The 18,432-nt window shown below is 33.2% G+C and overlaps 1 protein-coding gene across 2 annotated transcripts in view; it reads left to right on the top strand.

Moving 5' to 3' along the window:
- The first annotated feature begins 703 nt into the window (after window positions 1-703).
- The window catches only part of LOC111029805 (gamma-sarcoglycan), a 142,562-nt gene continuing 124,833 nt past the window's right edge, over window positions 704-18,432 (top strand). For both annotated transcript variants that reach the window (XM_022308985.1, XM_022308986.1), the window contains exon 1: window positions 704-1,043. The gene's annotated coding sequence lies outside the window, so the exon portion shown is untranslated. The remainder of the gene's footprint in view (window positions 1,044-18,432) is intronic.

The following is an 18,432-nucleotide window of genomic DNA, read 5'->3' on the forward strand; positions in this document are numbered from 1 at the left end:
TCCCGGCCTTATGGTGACAATGTATTCATGAAATTCCGAGTGAAAATATTGAAAGGTGTGTGAGAAATCATTAACGCCGTTAAAGGTAATCCTCAATAGGGACGAGTAAGAGGGGGCTTCTTCTCTACAAGTCTGTCGGGCGATAACTTTTCCTCTCTCTCTCTCTGGAAAAAAAGAAATAAACAGAATTTGTTTCTACTGCGACTGCGGGAACTCGCGTATATTTGTGTTCGAGAACCCAACAACTAGCGGCGCCCTGTTTTACCGGTAAACTGCAGTACCTCCGTATCAATCACGAGTCTCAGCACGTCAATATATGTATACTATGCCACCCGTTTATGTATAATATCGTCTAAATCGCACTGTAATCGTCTCCGGACGACCGCTATTTCGAGGAGACGGGCTCGTGGGTGGATGTGGGTGGGGAGCCGGGAGGGGGCGGGGGGGCAGCGTCGGGTATAGGCGGCGGGAGGGAGTTTCGGGGGGGTGGCGATGGGTGTCCGTGTGTGCAGCGTGCGGCGTGTGATGTTCGCGGAAAACTCCGACGCTCGCGGTGGGCGTCATCGCCGACGGGGGGCGGTCGCAATCGTCTTTTGGCGCGCGCTGGCGTTTTCGGCGATTCGCCGGCCGGCCGAGCCAGCACGTCGCCGACACGGTCACCGCCGCCACCGCACATGACCGTCTCGACTCGGCGACAGTCGGCGGCGGAAACGGCAACCGGCAACACCTGCATCGTCACTCTCGGGCCCAGGAGCAGTCGTCTCACCGCCAGCGATCCTCTCGGCCCCGTCGATTCCGCCGCGCGATCGTACGATATTATATCGCCGTGCAGGTAGAATAATTGTTTTGTACTCGACAATCGTATATTATTATTATGTTGTATTCGTAAAGTCCACTGAAAACCGTGTGCTACGTGGTCGCCGCACGCGCATAATCATATAATCATAATAACAATAACGATAACAATAATACATCGGCTATAATATTATAATATTGTATTGTTGTCCTTAAACGCTGCTCGGGTGATACGTCAAGACAGAGAGGTAATGATAATAATAATATAAGCAGTATGTTTTAATTTTACGCGCGCGAACGGAAAACTATATGCACGACGCGATTGTCCCGCCAATAACTATTGGGTATGCGACTGCGGGAAAACCATTTGCCGGAAATGCTGTTGCTTTTCGCGGCTGTTAAACAATTATAGGTACCCCGAGTGGGAGATTTTTTGTTTTTGAAAATATACCTAGGTTGATAAATTAAAATCTCGTACTATGATATGGCGCCTCGGATCCATTTCGCGGTCTCAGACTTCGGTGACGGAAAAATCGCGTCATCATCTGCATATTGTCGTTATTGTCATTAATATATACACACACACATAATACGTCATAATAATGATATGTACACGTTCGTCTGCCTACACACAGCCGTGAAAGTTATTTTGTGGTGCGCATATTATTAAATATTTGCGTGTCGGTACATAACTCCGACCGCATCGCGATCGTATACCAGCTATGTCGCTCTCGTCGCACACAAAATGTATTATCAAAATATTACTGTCATACTAATATAATATGATATTATTTTCGTTTATTATAGTGGCGTGTTATGTGTTCTAATAAAACGGGGTTATACATGAGTGGTAGTCAACGGTAAAATCAACCTATGTTGGAATTATAGATGAATATATTAGTAGGTGATGATTATTTATATATACCTATATATATGTACCTACGCCTATATTATGTAGGTCATAGTATGTGAGAAATCATAATTCCGAGCATTGGTACATATAAATATAATTTCGAGTACGACTACGTCCAACTATAATGTACAGAGGACGTGAAAATAACTCGTGATAACACTGAACAATTTTCACATATTTACTGATCACTTACCCCATCGAATAAAATAGCTAATTTACAAGACCCACGCAGTATCATATTCAACATTTCAATGGTTACGTTACTGTGTCAACGTAACATTGGATTCAAGATTAATTTATTTCGAATTTTAACTGCTGAAAATATCTAAATCCGATTAAATTTAAATCACATGAATTCTTCGTAGTCATTATCCATAATTCCTTCCGCGGTGTTAACAATTAATGCGAGAAAGTCGTCGTAGAAATTAAAATAAACCTTTAATTTTTTAATTTTTTATACCTAGTGCCTTTTTTTAAAAATAACAAACAAATAATACGTTTCAATGAAACTGTATACTATTTATATGATATAACATTAAAAATAAGGATAGCCGGTGAATATAGTAAAAAACGTATTGAATTACTCACCGGATTGTCATTTATCAATTTCTTTAAGTTATTTTGCTATTTTTTTTATAATACGTTGAGGTAAATGCTTAAGATTGAAAATTATCTATCGGCTTATAAACGATTTTCATTATTTGTGTTTAACAAGATAATTATTTGAATGCAGATAGTATTTAGAGTCCAATCATCATTCCAAATATATTTTGAATTACATAATATCTTACACGGTTGGTATCATAATAAAATAAATTATGATAATTAGTCATTGTTGACTATTATATATGGTTGTTTTTCTTTATTATAATAAATTATATAGGTAACTTTTTATTAAAATTTCAAGTGTAATAATACAATGCATTATTAAAAAGTTACATCAACAGTAGTTAGTAATATTACTAAAGGCAAGTGCCTTAAAGAAATATTCACTGACAGTTAAATTATATTAGGTATATACTAAAATTCATTTTTTTTTAATTTATAAATAAAATGATATCTTCTTAAGCCATTTTTTTATCATATTTGAAGTTTATTTTAGGTAATATACCAAAAACGAGGGACAAAAAACACAGGTTCGCCACACCTAAATATTATCAAACCAAGTTTTTAATATAGTTTCATGTCCATTGGCCATTTTAAAATAATTAAATAATTAAATAATTAAATGTAATATTTTTGTCTCTATTGATTGATGTTTATCGTATTACATTGCTTACAGTCTATTCATTTAAATTAATAATCTATAAATGAGTTGTTACTTGTATTCCATATTTTTAATTTTTGCATATTTCGGGGTAAAAACACTTTAGAATGGTTGTATTTTTTCAAGGAATTATTTATGATACTTTCTTATTAGAAATATAGAGCATACATATTCTATGCTCTAATTTACTGTACAAAAATTAATTAATTCGGTAAACATAAAGTTTGTACGTTATATATGCGAGGACACGGAATCATATTTAACCTTTAAAAAATAAATTAGAACGAAATCGAGTGGAACGCTGTCAGTCTTTTTCAATGGCCATAATCAAAACTAAATATTAACGTTTTTTAATTAGAGTAACACATTTTCCTTACTTATATATTCAGACAAAACTATCCGATCGTACTATAGTGACATAAAAAACAATGATAAGAATTGCATTATTTATGTTCTGACATGTCATTGTTCTGTAAACATTGTAGGAGACTAATATTACATTTAAATTGCTGAAAGAATAACTAGAAAAGTGTACAACATTTACAATATTATATTGATATTTTAACTGAAAATACTATACAGTTTTAAATACAAAAGAATTTTCAAGTTTTGGGATTTTAAATAAATACCTATTAAACAAAAAAAACCATTAGTGTTTTGTAAAATGATCCATCATTTAAAGTTTATATAGTCTAATAGTCAATAATAATAGCAGATTTTCTCATATTGGTAAAATTTATTAAAATATCAGTCCATTTATATACATTTACATTTATCGGATTGATGTGAACAAAACATTATGAAATGTGATTTTTTTTTTGTATAAAATTAATAAAAATATGTTTAATTCAGACAATTCATTTAATAAAGACGAGTTACAATCTGAATTATCACATGCAATAAGAAAAAAAAATGGCTTACCGTTTCAGTTAAGCTACCAAGAATTACTTAGAATTTGTAAAACACATTTCTGGAAGCTTGAAATATTTATATCGAATATCAGAATATTGACATCACATGAACTTGTTTTAAATATAATATAATACCATATAATATTATTATGTTCAGTAGTTTAAAAATAAGATTGGTTATTAAGAAAATCCGTTAAAACCGTGGATGACTTGTTTACATAAAATAAATTACCGAAATAATAGTTGGATTAACATATTTTTAGGTTTTCCACTATCAAAATTATTATGTACCGCTATTGCCTATACAATACGCCGTGTTACATTTAGTTGTTTTTTATTTCATCATGTATTCATATTATACAACAGACTTATATTGAATTGTTATGCATTTGAAAGTAAAAATAAACGATTGCATAAATTCTGAGTGTAGGTAGCTCTGCATATTACAACGATTATAATATGTTTTTTGATTAATATTAGTTTTCAATATTTCTTTCGACATTTGTTTCATACTCATGAAAAAAAGTCAATGGCCATTTTAAGTTTGAACTGCAGCAAAACAAACAGAACAATTTCATGGAAAACGGATCTGCCGTATATTCAACGTTTTCAAGTATAAAGAACGGCCACATGAAATATTCAGAGTATAATTCATTTTATTGCAGTATAATCGCTGTAGTCATTTATTGAAACTAATATAAAAACGTACATTACGACGTTTGAAGTAAATACATATTTTTGAAAGTTGTGATTTGTAATTGGGAAATTAAATCGTTCGATCTGCGTTTAGGGCTTACACTGTGCATTGTGTAAATTTTGAATTTATATCGACTGTCCGAAATAAGCGGAAACTTGTGCTTAATTCAATTACGTTTAAGATGACGATGTTATTTTATATATTACAGAATACTCCGAATGCAAACAACACATTACCACGCATTACCTATGGTGCTTTAGTGCTATAATAGTATTATAAAACTACTCGAATATTTCGCAATACTATAGTAATAGATGTCGCTGTGCAGTCGGAGATGGGAATAAAAACGACGTCCAAAATTACGGGCGCGAACCTTGTCGAGTCCAGGGTATATCAAATTTCTCATCCTTCTCCTCCTCTGACGACGACGACGACGTCAAGTATATATATCTATATATTTAAGCCGATTAAAGACGTCGTCGATGGCAAACAAGGTCTTCGTCGTCGTCGTCGCCGGATCGTTTTCCGTATTACCCCCAAAATGCGCACGCGATAGTGGAACTGAAATACCCAGCTCTACCCCCAAAGAGACAGAGTACCTGCACCCCACTCAGCGCAACCACCACTTTCCCTGTGCTTCTTCAACGAAATATCCCCTCCACTCCCACCGATCGTGGAGCATTTAACACACAACACACACACACACACACACACACACACACACACACACACACACACACACACACACACAATATATTTATGTATTATAAATCCCTCGATTCTCTAGTCGATGACGGGACCCTGCGAGGAATCGAGAAGCGCATTTATTATTCATTCGTTTATCGTCGTCGTCTTGGTTCTTGTTGTTGTTTCCATCTAATCCCGTCTACTTAGCTGTGCAGCAGAGGGAGCGATGACGGCGGGGAGTTGTAAGAATACGAGTATTCCGGCTGATGGCGATGACGTGCATTATATTATATATATATATAAATATAATAATCTGATGGTAGTGACTGTGTGGAAGTAGGATGCATGTTGGCGGTGGGGAATTCTTCTTTAAGTAGGTAGTTCACAACGGAGCGTACAACAACAGCACGCGGCTCGTATCGTATAGTAATATATTTACGAAATATATGTAATTCATTCATTTGAAACACGATTTCTAAATAACTTTAACCACATTTACGAAGTTTTCGAAAATTGTATAAAATTATAAATAACTTCAATGTACAGTATACTATATAATTGATTATAACTTATAACAATTTATTTTAACTGTATAAAAAACATTATTATTTACCTTCGTTTAGAAGTTTACATAATCATCACAAAACGTAATTGATATTATAGGTTTAGTTAGAATATTATTATGATTACCTAATCTAAAACAATATTAACTTTATCTTCCTAAACGCTTTGCAAAATTTACCGGCGTAGCTCAAGGAACATCCCTTGTTGGCCACATTTGTTACAATATTATATTTACTGATAACTGTAAATTCCAATGACCGGTTTAGTAATACGTGTAAATGTAGTTAGAACTTATAAATAACGTTTTATAAAAATATGTTCACTGCATAGCTTGTGCGTTGATTATTTGTGAAATTTCGAGCAATTATTTTTAGATTTTGAGTGAAGCGATTCATGTATTGATTTTACAATGACAAGTGATTTTTTTTTGTGATTTCAAATACATTTTTTATAGAAGAAAATATGCAACATTTTTAAACTTTAATATAATTTCTGGTTAAGAAATTAAACCTAGTGGGTAATGTGGGTAAAAATTAAAAAATCACATTACATAATAATATTGTTGGAAAAAAATGTATTTGTTATTACTTATTACTGGAATTAAAAAAAATTAAGAGTAATTCCACATAAACTGTTTATAATCGTCTGAAGTTTAAATTTGGATGAAATTAGATATTTAAACATAGAATAACAATTTTAAATATTTTGTGGTAATTCAAGATTATTATTCATGGGTACTGTAACTTTCACGTTAATTACTATACTTTATACACAAAACAATTTTCAAAACATTTAGATCAATTTCAAGCTAGGTATTGCTTTTATTTTATACTATGCACCTATTCACACCTTTCCACAGTAAAGTTGTATTTAATCAAAATTTGATTGGTAGCAATGATCAATATTATACAAATATATACTATAACTAATAATTGCCATAAATAAATATTAATAATAAAATGAATTCAATGTTTTTGTAAAAAATTTAATCAATTTGCCATAACTGATACTAATGCCTGGGTAGAACCTAATCACAATGTAAATATCCTATTCCGACAAACCGCCTTCGCTTATAATTGTTTTTCAAATACAATAATAAATCGTTGAATTCAAATTTAGCATATCTATTACTGCGATCCACTGGACTCCACGATACCTACTGAGACGTATCCGCTTATTATTATATCGCAATATTCGAACTAGTGTAGAAGTACAAAAAAGTCTTAAAAACCAACTCTGTAACAATGCCCAGAAAATTGCTTATCCACAAAATGTACTAGGTAGGAAAACTTTTGGATCACTCTTTTTACTCTTTAATGTAGTTGTCCGACACAATATTGTTGGAAAACAATCAGAATGTTGTGTTGTAACACCTGCAGTATACAAAACGGTATTGTACACACCCGACAAATATAATATTATCATAATACTAAACTGCAAGTACGATGGTCGCTCTCCCTATTTAGCACGGTCTCGTGGAACTCGTGATATTCAGAAAAATAAATATTATTTATTACACAGGTCCGCCGAATAAGAACAAGCTGAGGGTGACAACTAATCACATATAATAATATCCGAGCAAATAAAATTGACAAATTTTTTTTTTTTGTATCAAGCGTATGTTTTAATCGTGTATGTGTTTGTGCGTGATGAGAGGGGGGGGCACAGGCGTCACCACGTGGAATTTGTTATGATATTATTACAACGTAAAATGTGTTATTTTCTTGCTGCGGCGTTTCCGTTTCGAATAAAAATAAAAATCCGACCAAATGCGCGCGGAGCTGAATTTATTAAATTCCCGTGTCGGGCACGAATTAACGTTCGTATATTATACGTGCATACCTATGTAAAATAGGTATGTATATATATATATATATATATTACGAACAATAGTTGAGCGGCTGGGACAACTGCAGTATACGGGCGCCTGAATAATAATAATAATAATAATAATAATAATAATAATAATAATAATAATATCATAGTAAATATTCGGGATTACACGGTCGTCGACGTCGTATACAACTCGATGTAACGGCATTTACACGTTCAAAAACAAAACGATAAATGAACTTTTTTTTTTATCACACTCATTGCCGGGCGGGGAGATGAGAGATTTTTGAGGGTCGTTCGCAAAAAGGGTTGCAATTCGTAATTTGCCGTGCACGGTTTGACAATAACAGTATATAACCCATGAAACGATGCATTAGAGTTGCACAATCAAGTCCTCGATTTACCTGCAATAAACGAGGTAATGACGTGATAGTATATACGACAGACGTGATGTATAATTATTGTAGTATTTGGTATGTTATTATGCTCAGGGTATCGATTTTTGTCTTATCGAATTTTAATCTCGTTGGTTTTGAAAAAATAGGTACTTACTTGTATATAGTTTAATCATACAATATTTTATGATTGAAAAAGTTAGTTTCTTATATTATTCAAACCTGCAAGAGCAAATTAGTGCAATTGCATTTTGTAATATAGTTAGAGCGGCATGACTTGTGCAACCTGCCTCGTACTGTACTTGATATTTGATATTTGTATGATAATAATATTTTTAATGGAATTCAAGTGATTTTTCGCAATATGTATAGATTTTACGAGAGAGTCGAAATAGCAGTGAATTTTATAATATCCTACTTTGGCATATAATTATATACATACCTACCAACTACACATCCGGTTTTTCTGGAACTAAATTTTATTTAATTAATTAAAAGTCGTATCGGCATCGTACCGTGATGTTAAATTTCACATTTATTGTTGTGCAGTACAATAGTGAAAAAAAAATGCAATTAAAAAAAAAAAATGCAGTTATAAAACGGGGTCTTTTTAATCGATTGCGCCGGTGTTGTATACATTAGTTTTCGACCATCGGTCTCGTCGTGCACCGACCCCGCCTCGTTGACGTGTGCAACTGCAGTGTGCGGAAAATATCAAAGTAGCCGTTGAAAAAAAAAAATCCGTCGACGGCAAGCCGACACTTCCTCCTCGGGAAATATATTCAATTGGCCGGGACGTGCCTACAATGCTGTACAATACTCGACAATCACCGTCCGTAATAGTAATATTATATTATATTATGGGTACTATATACGACTATCCTACGTCGCACACCATGCAGCGACTCGCCTCCATAAATGCATTTCGCGTATAGACGGCACACACACACACACACACACACACACACACACACACACACACACACACACACACACACACACACACACACACACACACACACACACAATAAGGCGTCTAACTAAGTATTTCGATGTATAATAATAACAGTAGTAGGAGGTTATAACAAAAGTGACGTTATTTGTATTTTCTTGGCCGGGTAGCGAGACGATAGAATCAGGAAACGAGACGGCGAATGGACTACGACGTGATCCGTTTCGAATCGTTTTCCGTTTGAGATTTCGACTGTACACGCGAGATGGAAAAAAAACCGACAACACGTTGAGAATTTTTGATCTGTATAATATTGTGCAATATTATCGTACCGTGCTAGTTGGAGACAAACAACCGTACGATATAACAAGTGCTATGTTTTTTATTATCTCAAAAAACGAAGACTCTATAAACTACGGTCGACTGCAAAGCGAGTGTAATGTTTTTTGTCTTTTAAAACGGTAGTTCTCAATTTTAACGGTACAATATAAATAAACATTTTTTTATTAAAAACATATAATATATATATGTAGTGTAGTACGATGAGTTGTGTTATTAAAAAACGTACACAGTACATATTATTTCGTTAACTGCTATTTAGTGGTTTGTATGTAATTGGATTAAAACTATTGGTCCAGTTAATCGATTCTTATAAATATCATAATATTATGATTGTCACAGTATGGAGTGTATAGTAGAATATATTTTTGGATTATGATAATTAAAAATAATGATAGTTATTGGGAAAAAATTTACTGTTCATAAGCTCCCAATTTGATTGAGTGATTATATTATATTAAGTTATTTATGTGGATACCATGCATGGTAAAAAAACAAAAATACTAGGATTACCTTTACAACGGATTCCTCTTTTAACGTTCAATTGACCTTTTCGAGGTATTTACACTCGGCCTTTCTTTGGGTATTGACTATAGCTTATATGACTATTTTTACCTAATTTATTTACATATTTTGGTGATTTATAGAAAATTATTATTATTATTGTTATTATATGAATAATTTATTTACCTGCCTCATTGCGTTCGCTAAAATCGAATGTTAAGTGTAGGTTGTGTTGCAATTTTCTTTAAAGTTTAATTAACCAGAGATACATTACATTTTTACCAGAAGTTTATATTGCCATTTTCCATTTCTATCATTATCACTATTGAAGTTTCAAAATATTTTGGCTTTTTTGAAGGCGTGGAATTATCAATTTTTTTAAATTTTTTAAAAATCATGGTCGATAAATACATTTTTGATCGGTCAAAAATACTTGAGAATTTAATACATGGTTTCTTCATAAGTTGTTGTTAGTGAAAATAAAGTTAAACTGCATGACAGCAGAGATAGAGTTTTAATATTATCATATTAAATAGTTTATAGTTTATGTAGCCTGAAAGATATTTAAATGTACCCAACAGTAATAAAAACATTGAATATATTGTACATTATTCTGATGATGTTACTGATATGTGTCAACACTATTTAACCTAAGTATCATAGTTTTAAAATAATATTAGTCCCTAATGCCGGCTAGTAAATGTGTTTAAGTTAATCAATTCAACATTATAGTTTTGCTTTTAATCTATTTATTTCAGATGATAATTAATTATAAAATAAAATTTAATATTCAAGAGTACGAAGAAATTTCACTAATAAAAAATTATAAATATTATAAAAAATACAACGGGTAGGTAGTGTGCTTTTTAGTTTTTAATTTAATTTTGATTAGCTACCTAGGCAAAAAACAAAAAAACAGTGATAAAACTGTAATAATTCACAAATTGACGTGTATTTTGGAATCCATGAAATTAGTTTTCATTCGTTAAAAACTCGACCGAATTTCATTTTACAACATTATCAATATAATATTATGTAATATGGGCTATTTCAAATATCGAAAAAAAATTGTGTTTTTACATTTAATTTTTATAAATCGTGGTAGTTGATTGACCCTAAAGGTCTATAATATAGGTACATTAAAAAAAACCACACTGTATTTCGAATTAGAGCTTCTGACATTTCAATTAATTGAAGATAAAAGTTAAAGTATTAATAAACGTTCTGTATACCTAAGTCCCTACGGGCTTATAACGAATGTCTCACTTGCTTCCGACAAGTGCCTTACCTCTGTAGTTTAACAGCTTCTTACTTACATATTATATCGGTACATATATTTTATGATATAGTGCGGGGTAGCTCTCTGCCACCACTTGGTCCTTGTAGGGTACGATATCGTAATAAATGCAGATGAAACAAATAAATACGATTCCTGTGTTGTATGGGTGCACAGCCTCCGCAGATTTTCATCTCCACCAAAGCAGCCCGGGCGGTGGACGACTGCCACGCGCGGTCTGCTCGAGAAACTCTCTCCGAGATCGTGGTGATGGGATTGCTGTGTGGGGGGGGGGGGAAGAGGGTGGACGAGTATCTCGAAATAATATTTAATTATAACCGAAAACTTGTGAGCGAGTGCGTCTGTACACTGTCTCAAACATCACTCATAATATATATGTACCTACTATAATATAACATCGCCATTTACACCACCACTTGCTCGTCGACGGTCGACTGATATTATACAATGTGTTGTATTTGATGTTATAAACGAGGAAACGGACGTAGCAAGCGAAGCAATTTAGGGGCATCATCGTCACGGTCCCGCGGAGGGCACAACAAACGTTTTACAGCATCTGCAATCGGATCGGGAAAAGTTTTCCATCAGTCGTCTTCTCTCGTCACGGAAAAAAGCCAAACGCCTAAAATATAGTCCGAGTCCCGAGACATCCGGCTTTGAATATACCATATAACTTCTGCTGCTGCAGCGAAACACTTCGATTTTTTTATTTTTAGCTATTATCGCGTGTACGTCGTAGTCTTGAGTAATATAAGTCTCTACTTCTCGCGGTTTATTCCAGTCATTCTGTATATTATGTGTTGTACGCTAAGGAAGCACGCGACGACCGTGACGTTGTCTGCGGTGACAGACCTTTTCCGGCAGTATTTTTTGATGATTCTAAAATTCAAAGTCTTTGTATAAAATCGTGGAAAGCCAATATTATAATTTCCGATTGAGACTTTTAGTTTTAATGATTTAATTCAATTTGTTTTATGTGGAGGGTGTAGGGATACATGATATGCTATATATACAGATTTTCAACTCTCCTTTCAGAAGTGATTTCCTCACGAAAAAAAAGTATTTTGTGTTAAACATTTTCGAATTGGTTCTCCGACAATAACAACTAAACTCTATCTGGAAGTTTTGACGATGCCATAAAATAATATTTGCTTTTATAGGTGCATTGATAAAAGTATTTTATAAAATATGATATTAAATATATTATTGTAGTGTATTATTATGTTGTATAATGTAATGATGCCTTTTTTATTATACGATTCAAACAGCCCCTCATATTTTAGTCGATGCTCAAGTCTCAAATATACATTTGAAGCAATTTGTTTTAGTTGAAATTGTAGGTACCTAATTTTATTTCTCATTGTATATTTTAACTTACATTTGTTGGATTTTGCAGTTAACTGATTATTTATTTTTTTTTTGTTTTTATTGTACTTAAAAAAAATAACAATTTGATGATTTATAGTTTTGATAATGGTTATAATAATAACTATTTCTATAAAACTAGGTAATAAAAATAGTGGTAATAAGTATCATTGAGTTCTAAAATATATAAAATTATAGTTTTAACTTCAAGCAAAACCGGTCACTCATATTTTCAAATATTTACTTCGAATGGATCTGTAATATTTTTGGTTTTAGAACATTTACTAAATGGTGTTAAATCAATTTTTATGAAAATCCACTCTTTTTAGTATTGGTTAAGTTTTTAATACTCTATACATCATTTTCACAGACAACCATATTATTTTACCTATAACCTATATCTATTATTTAAAGAGTTATCCGGATTTAAAAAGATGCCTAAATCAATACAATCTACAATTATTATTTTAATTTTATAGTGATATTTAAATATAACTTCACTGTTCTTTTAACTATAAAGTTAAAACCAATATTTTCTACACACACGATCAAATTAATTATTGATGAACAAAAATGTTTATTGTGTCAAAAAAAGAAATAATGTGATGAATAATAATACAATCCATCTTATTATTGAGGATTTAGTTTACATCTTAATTTTTTTAACCATATTTTGTAATCAAAAAATGTTTAAGTGGAAAAAATAGTATATTAACAACCCGAAGATAATATGCGTAGAACTTTTTGGTTATTAACTGACATTTTTTTAGCTATTGTTGTTTCTTATGTTAATTTTAATTTTTGTAACCTATACAATTTGGAGTATGAGTAATAGCTACACAATTTGATATTTTGATATAGCATTATTTTTTTCAGTACCCTTGAACTATAAAACTACATCAGAGGAAGCGTCTGTGTAAAAGCAACACGACTGATATAATATCATGTACCTAATTTTTAAGGTAATACGAATTCTTTCAGCCGTATGACCACTATGACCTTTAATTTTATAGAATTTTACATTGGAAAGTTACTCAAAAAAAAATTTTCTTACATTTTTATCTATGCATGTAATAAAAAAAAGTGTTTGAATAGAGACCTCCATTTGGATACAATATTATGTAATACGTATTTAGATTGTCCCCGAAGTTGTCGATCGACTTTAAACTATCACCAAATAATTGTAAATCGGATTTCCCTTTTTTTTTCTAAGTACTATTGCCTTATAAAGTTTTTTCGTAGGTAGATACCTTCAAAATTGACTTTTAAAGTCAAAGTTGCTTAGAAATAATAAGGCAATCCAAATCCAGTCACTATTCGATTAACATTTTTTGAACCAGTTAAGCATCATCCAATGGTGAAAGTTTGACTAAAATTCAAAGCCTTTCGAAATAGTTCGTGTTGTCTTATAAACAACTGAACCACAATATGGTTTAGTATTACGATGTTGGATTTTGAACCGGTACCATAACAATGGTTAGGTTTGACCGATTGGAAAAATACAGCTCGACTAATAATATAATATCGGATCACCGATCAGACCCATTATTATGTTCTACCGACCGCTGTATTGTACTGGCGATGGATCGCGAGCTTTGGCGTTGGCACCGGCGTGGCAATAGACATCGCATCCGTTTTTTCCTACTACAGAGTGCACACAACTCGGTGGTGTTGAGGGGAGGGAACATGACTACGGGAGAACAACACAAGTAGTGGTAGCGGGAGAGGGGCATTAGTTAAAGGAAAAAAATAAAACACTGTCGATTTGTAACTGGCGCGTCGATTGTTCCGATCGTCACACACACATGCACACACACATTCACATTCACTATTTATATACATGTGTGTGAGAGAGTGCTTCACTCCAAAAGGTGTATATATAATTGTATATAATCGGTACTTGTTAAAAAAATAAATATCGTACCATTTATATTTTATACACATTACACATGTACAGGGTCAGTAAATCCATGTCATTTATCAGGCGTGAGTATAGGTATAAGTCGAAGGCCAGAAAAATAACTTTTTCTTCTACGCGATAAGAAATCGAAAGTTTTTATTATTATTTTTGACTAAATGATACAATTTGAATATAAATCAACTTAACTTAAATAAAAAGAAAAACCAGTTACATTTTTTTTTTAACTAACTGAATACCTATTTACAATCAGTGCTAAAGCACAATAAGTAAATCTGATAAAGGTACGTATACAAAACAACAATATGTATCAAAGCAAATACTTAATTTTTCTTATAAAAAATAATATTAAATTTGGCCATTGAATAATGATAGATCCCTACTAACAGCAGATATTAATTATTTAGGTGCATTTTTAGGGGTTATGCCACGTCAAACTGAGTTATTCAATACAGTGTTACTGACTTGTTGTTAAGATATTTTAAATTACTAGTTTGTTTAGGTAAGTGTAATTTTTATTTCTACATAGTCCAGAAGTAATAGATTCAACAGCTTCAATAGTCTTCAATACATATAAAATAATCTAAAAATAGATATTTTTTTTGTTTTTTTATAAAAATAATAATTTTCACAAAAAAGTATTATACACTTTGAAGTTACGGGATTCATAAGGACAGTTGATTTAACGCGAACAACCAATAGAAATTGTAACTCGTTAAGTTAGGAGTCGTTATGTGGTTTAGATTTATTAGTCAATACTTTAAGAGCGACTTAACGATTTACTTTTTAATACATATTCTACGAACAGTAGGTATAATGGACATCACATACATTTCTGTATTATTTCCTGTACAGGTTCTCGCCTAAATGTTAAACATTAATTTTTAATATTTGGTAGGAAATCATTTGAATGCATCATTTGATAGTTTGAATATTATAGATTAGTAGCCAGTGAATGGTAAGGACATTTATTTTATATTTATTTACTACCTGTATACAAAAACATTTTAAAAATATTTAGATTAATTTCATGCAATTTATACCACGAATCTATTTACAATGTTCTATGGTAATTTAAATAGTTTTCATACAAACATTTATGATTTATCGTAAGTAATACAATGATATAAGTATTTTACCACTGATTTTCAAAACTTCGGTTGAAAATCCTCTTAATATAAATTTTTGATAATTCGTTTACATACATTTTACAACTAAGTGTCGAGAGCAAAACATAACATGTCGTACACCAATCGTAATTAACAATTTAGTAAATGTACTCATAAAGGACCATACTACCATATGGGACACAGACCAATTACGATAAAATCTAATCTTTTTCTCGATACAACCAAACCACACTTTACAAATAGTACATTTACGACGAATAAAATAATAATTACAGATATTCATTCGATGAATCCAATTTAACTATAGTTTTTTTTTAAATAAATATAAAATTATATGCATTAAATTCAGTGGGATCCACCGAATTGGGACACAACTACTGACAACCAATGTGTATTAGGACTTAAGGAAAAATAAAATAAGAAATCCGAGCCCTACAATAGCAAAAGTAATATTGTGCGACGATAATATTATAATTTAAGATACTCCTTCGGGATTCGATATTGAGGTACTCGAAAACGCTCTCCATACCTGATCAAACACGCATACGATTTAAGGACAAAACCGTGGAAAACCTTGCTCCACGGATCATTCTGTGTTGATTGAATAATAATATTATATTCGAGGGTCGGTGCAACGCCAGCAATGCACTTTGATTTCGACCGGCCGTCGTTAAAAAATAAAAAAAAATGACCGAGTGGCGGTATGCGCATCGCAAAAAGAGATCGACTCACTGTATATACGTGTACCTGAGTGTGTGCACGAGGGTGCGGTGTGGGTGGTGCACGGACAGGGTGAGACGGACAACTAACGGATTCGACAAAGTAAGCGGCGGGGGAGGCCGCGCGATATCGGTTAATTGCTCGTGAAATTCGATTAAACCGCCAGTGCTCGCGGACGGCCCATCGCGCTTGTAGCAGCAGTGGGAGGAGGAGGAGGAGGAGGAGGAAAGTCAATTTAAAGGGAACGACTGGAGACGGTGAGGAGACGGTGGCGGCGGCGGCGGCGTTGGCGTATTATATATTATCGCGCGTACGCCAACGGACGTGTACGACCGTTTTCGGGGAGAGAGGGGCGGCGGCGGCATTAAACGTATATTAGCGATAAGGTTGGCGGACGGCGGTGGTGTTTGTTGGTGGTAGGTGGAAATAGAGGAGAGTGGTTGGAATCGCCCTTGAGATTTGCCGGACAACAAAATGTGTGCGTATGCGGAGAACGCGTAAGATGACCTAGAAGAGAGCGGCGAGCGGAATCTGTGGGGCGGCAAACGTCACCTGCAAGCAGGGTCGGAAAAAAAATGCACTTGAGTTGGTTACGTCGAGTGAACGTTCATAACGTCGAGTCATAAGATTATATTTAAACAGCGATATATTTAACTTTAAATGTTCAAGTCAATATGGAGAAAAACAGTTAATAAATTTATTTTTGATTACTACCCGAGTTGCTCATATAATAATATATTTTAATGATGCGCGGCATTCGATTGCTAAATAATAACTAAAAATTTAATCAAAGATCTGCAAACAGACAAGTGTGTTTTTATTTTGTGATTGTTAAGTGATTATAAAAGGTTTCCATGGGCTTCTGTGGGTGACTGTTTTTTTTTCGGAATAGTTTAAGATTTTGTTTCCGACCAGAAGCCGATTATTGGCGGATTGGGATAAAATTAAATAATAGTGAAGTGACCCTTTAACCGACTGCAGAACTTGGCTAACTGAAACCGGTAACATGGTCATTAAATTTGGTTTTAACATTTTGAGTGCGTCGGTCGGTCTCTGCAGTGTAATAAATGAATACTTGGCAGGAGCTCGGTGTAAGGTTTCGTAAGAGAGATAAAAACATTTCCCGTTATCATAAGATATGTACAAACTTGAGTACAGTAGAAAAATGTTCAGACTTTCTTGATATTGTATGTTATTGTATTTATACAAGTCTATAATTAGGATCGGTTTTGGTGAAAATTGAAACTTTGTAAGTTGTAAAATTGTACGTAATTTTTAGATTTAGATTTTTTTCTTTAGCCGATTGCCTTAACTAATATTATGATATTAGCATTTTTTTTCCAAACCTTATTTGTATGTGGAAATTAAAGACACGGGAATATATTTTATCATTGTTATGCAAGTGATGTGGAAGTAAATACAATATGACGTATGATTTGTACCGTTACACTAAGATACGATTCGTATAAAATACTTTTAAAGATTTAAACTTTTATATTGTAATATTTGTAATTGTTTTACTCTTGACCGCCACCCCTGAAAATAGTGGTTTTAAAAGTTTCAAATACCGTGTCCCCACTGTATTCAGCTTACACGAATGCACACACGCACCTTTTTCGTTTCGATTTCCGGCGTTCTTTTGTGGGTGAACATAATTTTTTCTCTAAAGTCTTAAGCCATATTACACAGTGTATTGGATCTTACGTTTCCTCTCGACAGCACATATCGACGCCTGCTGTGATTATTTGACAAACATAACCGTATGGTGTGGTCGTGTGTGAGCCGATCACGAGACGTCTAAACGCGTATTGTGTACCGCTAATAACACGCTGATATCGTAATTCGAGTAGTAGACGTATACATACACCTGCACCGTACCATCACTAATACCACACGTGTCCCATCCACCCCGAAAGCTCACCGCACACAACATAGGGTGGTAATCGTGATTATTCCACGGATACGAGTACATACGTATAATATACAGTCGTAAAGAGTTGTGGTATATATAATGACAGACATGTGTATTGCGTATCTATGTGTGTAGGTATATATAATATATACCTACGTATAATTGTCATATATACATACCTGTAATATAGTCATATATCTTATATTATATATACTATATGGGTGGTTTAGTCG

Source organism: Myzus persicae, unplaced genomic scaffold (genome assembly GCF_001856785.1).
Source record: "Myzus persicae strain clone G006 unplaced genomic scaffold, MPER_G0061.0, whole genome shotgun sequence".
Taxonomy (NCBI): Eukaryota; Metazoa; Arthropoda; class Insecta; order Hemiptera; family Aphididae; genus Myzus; species Myzus persicae.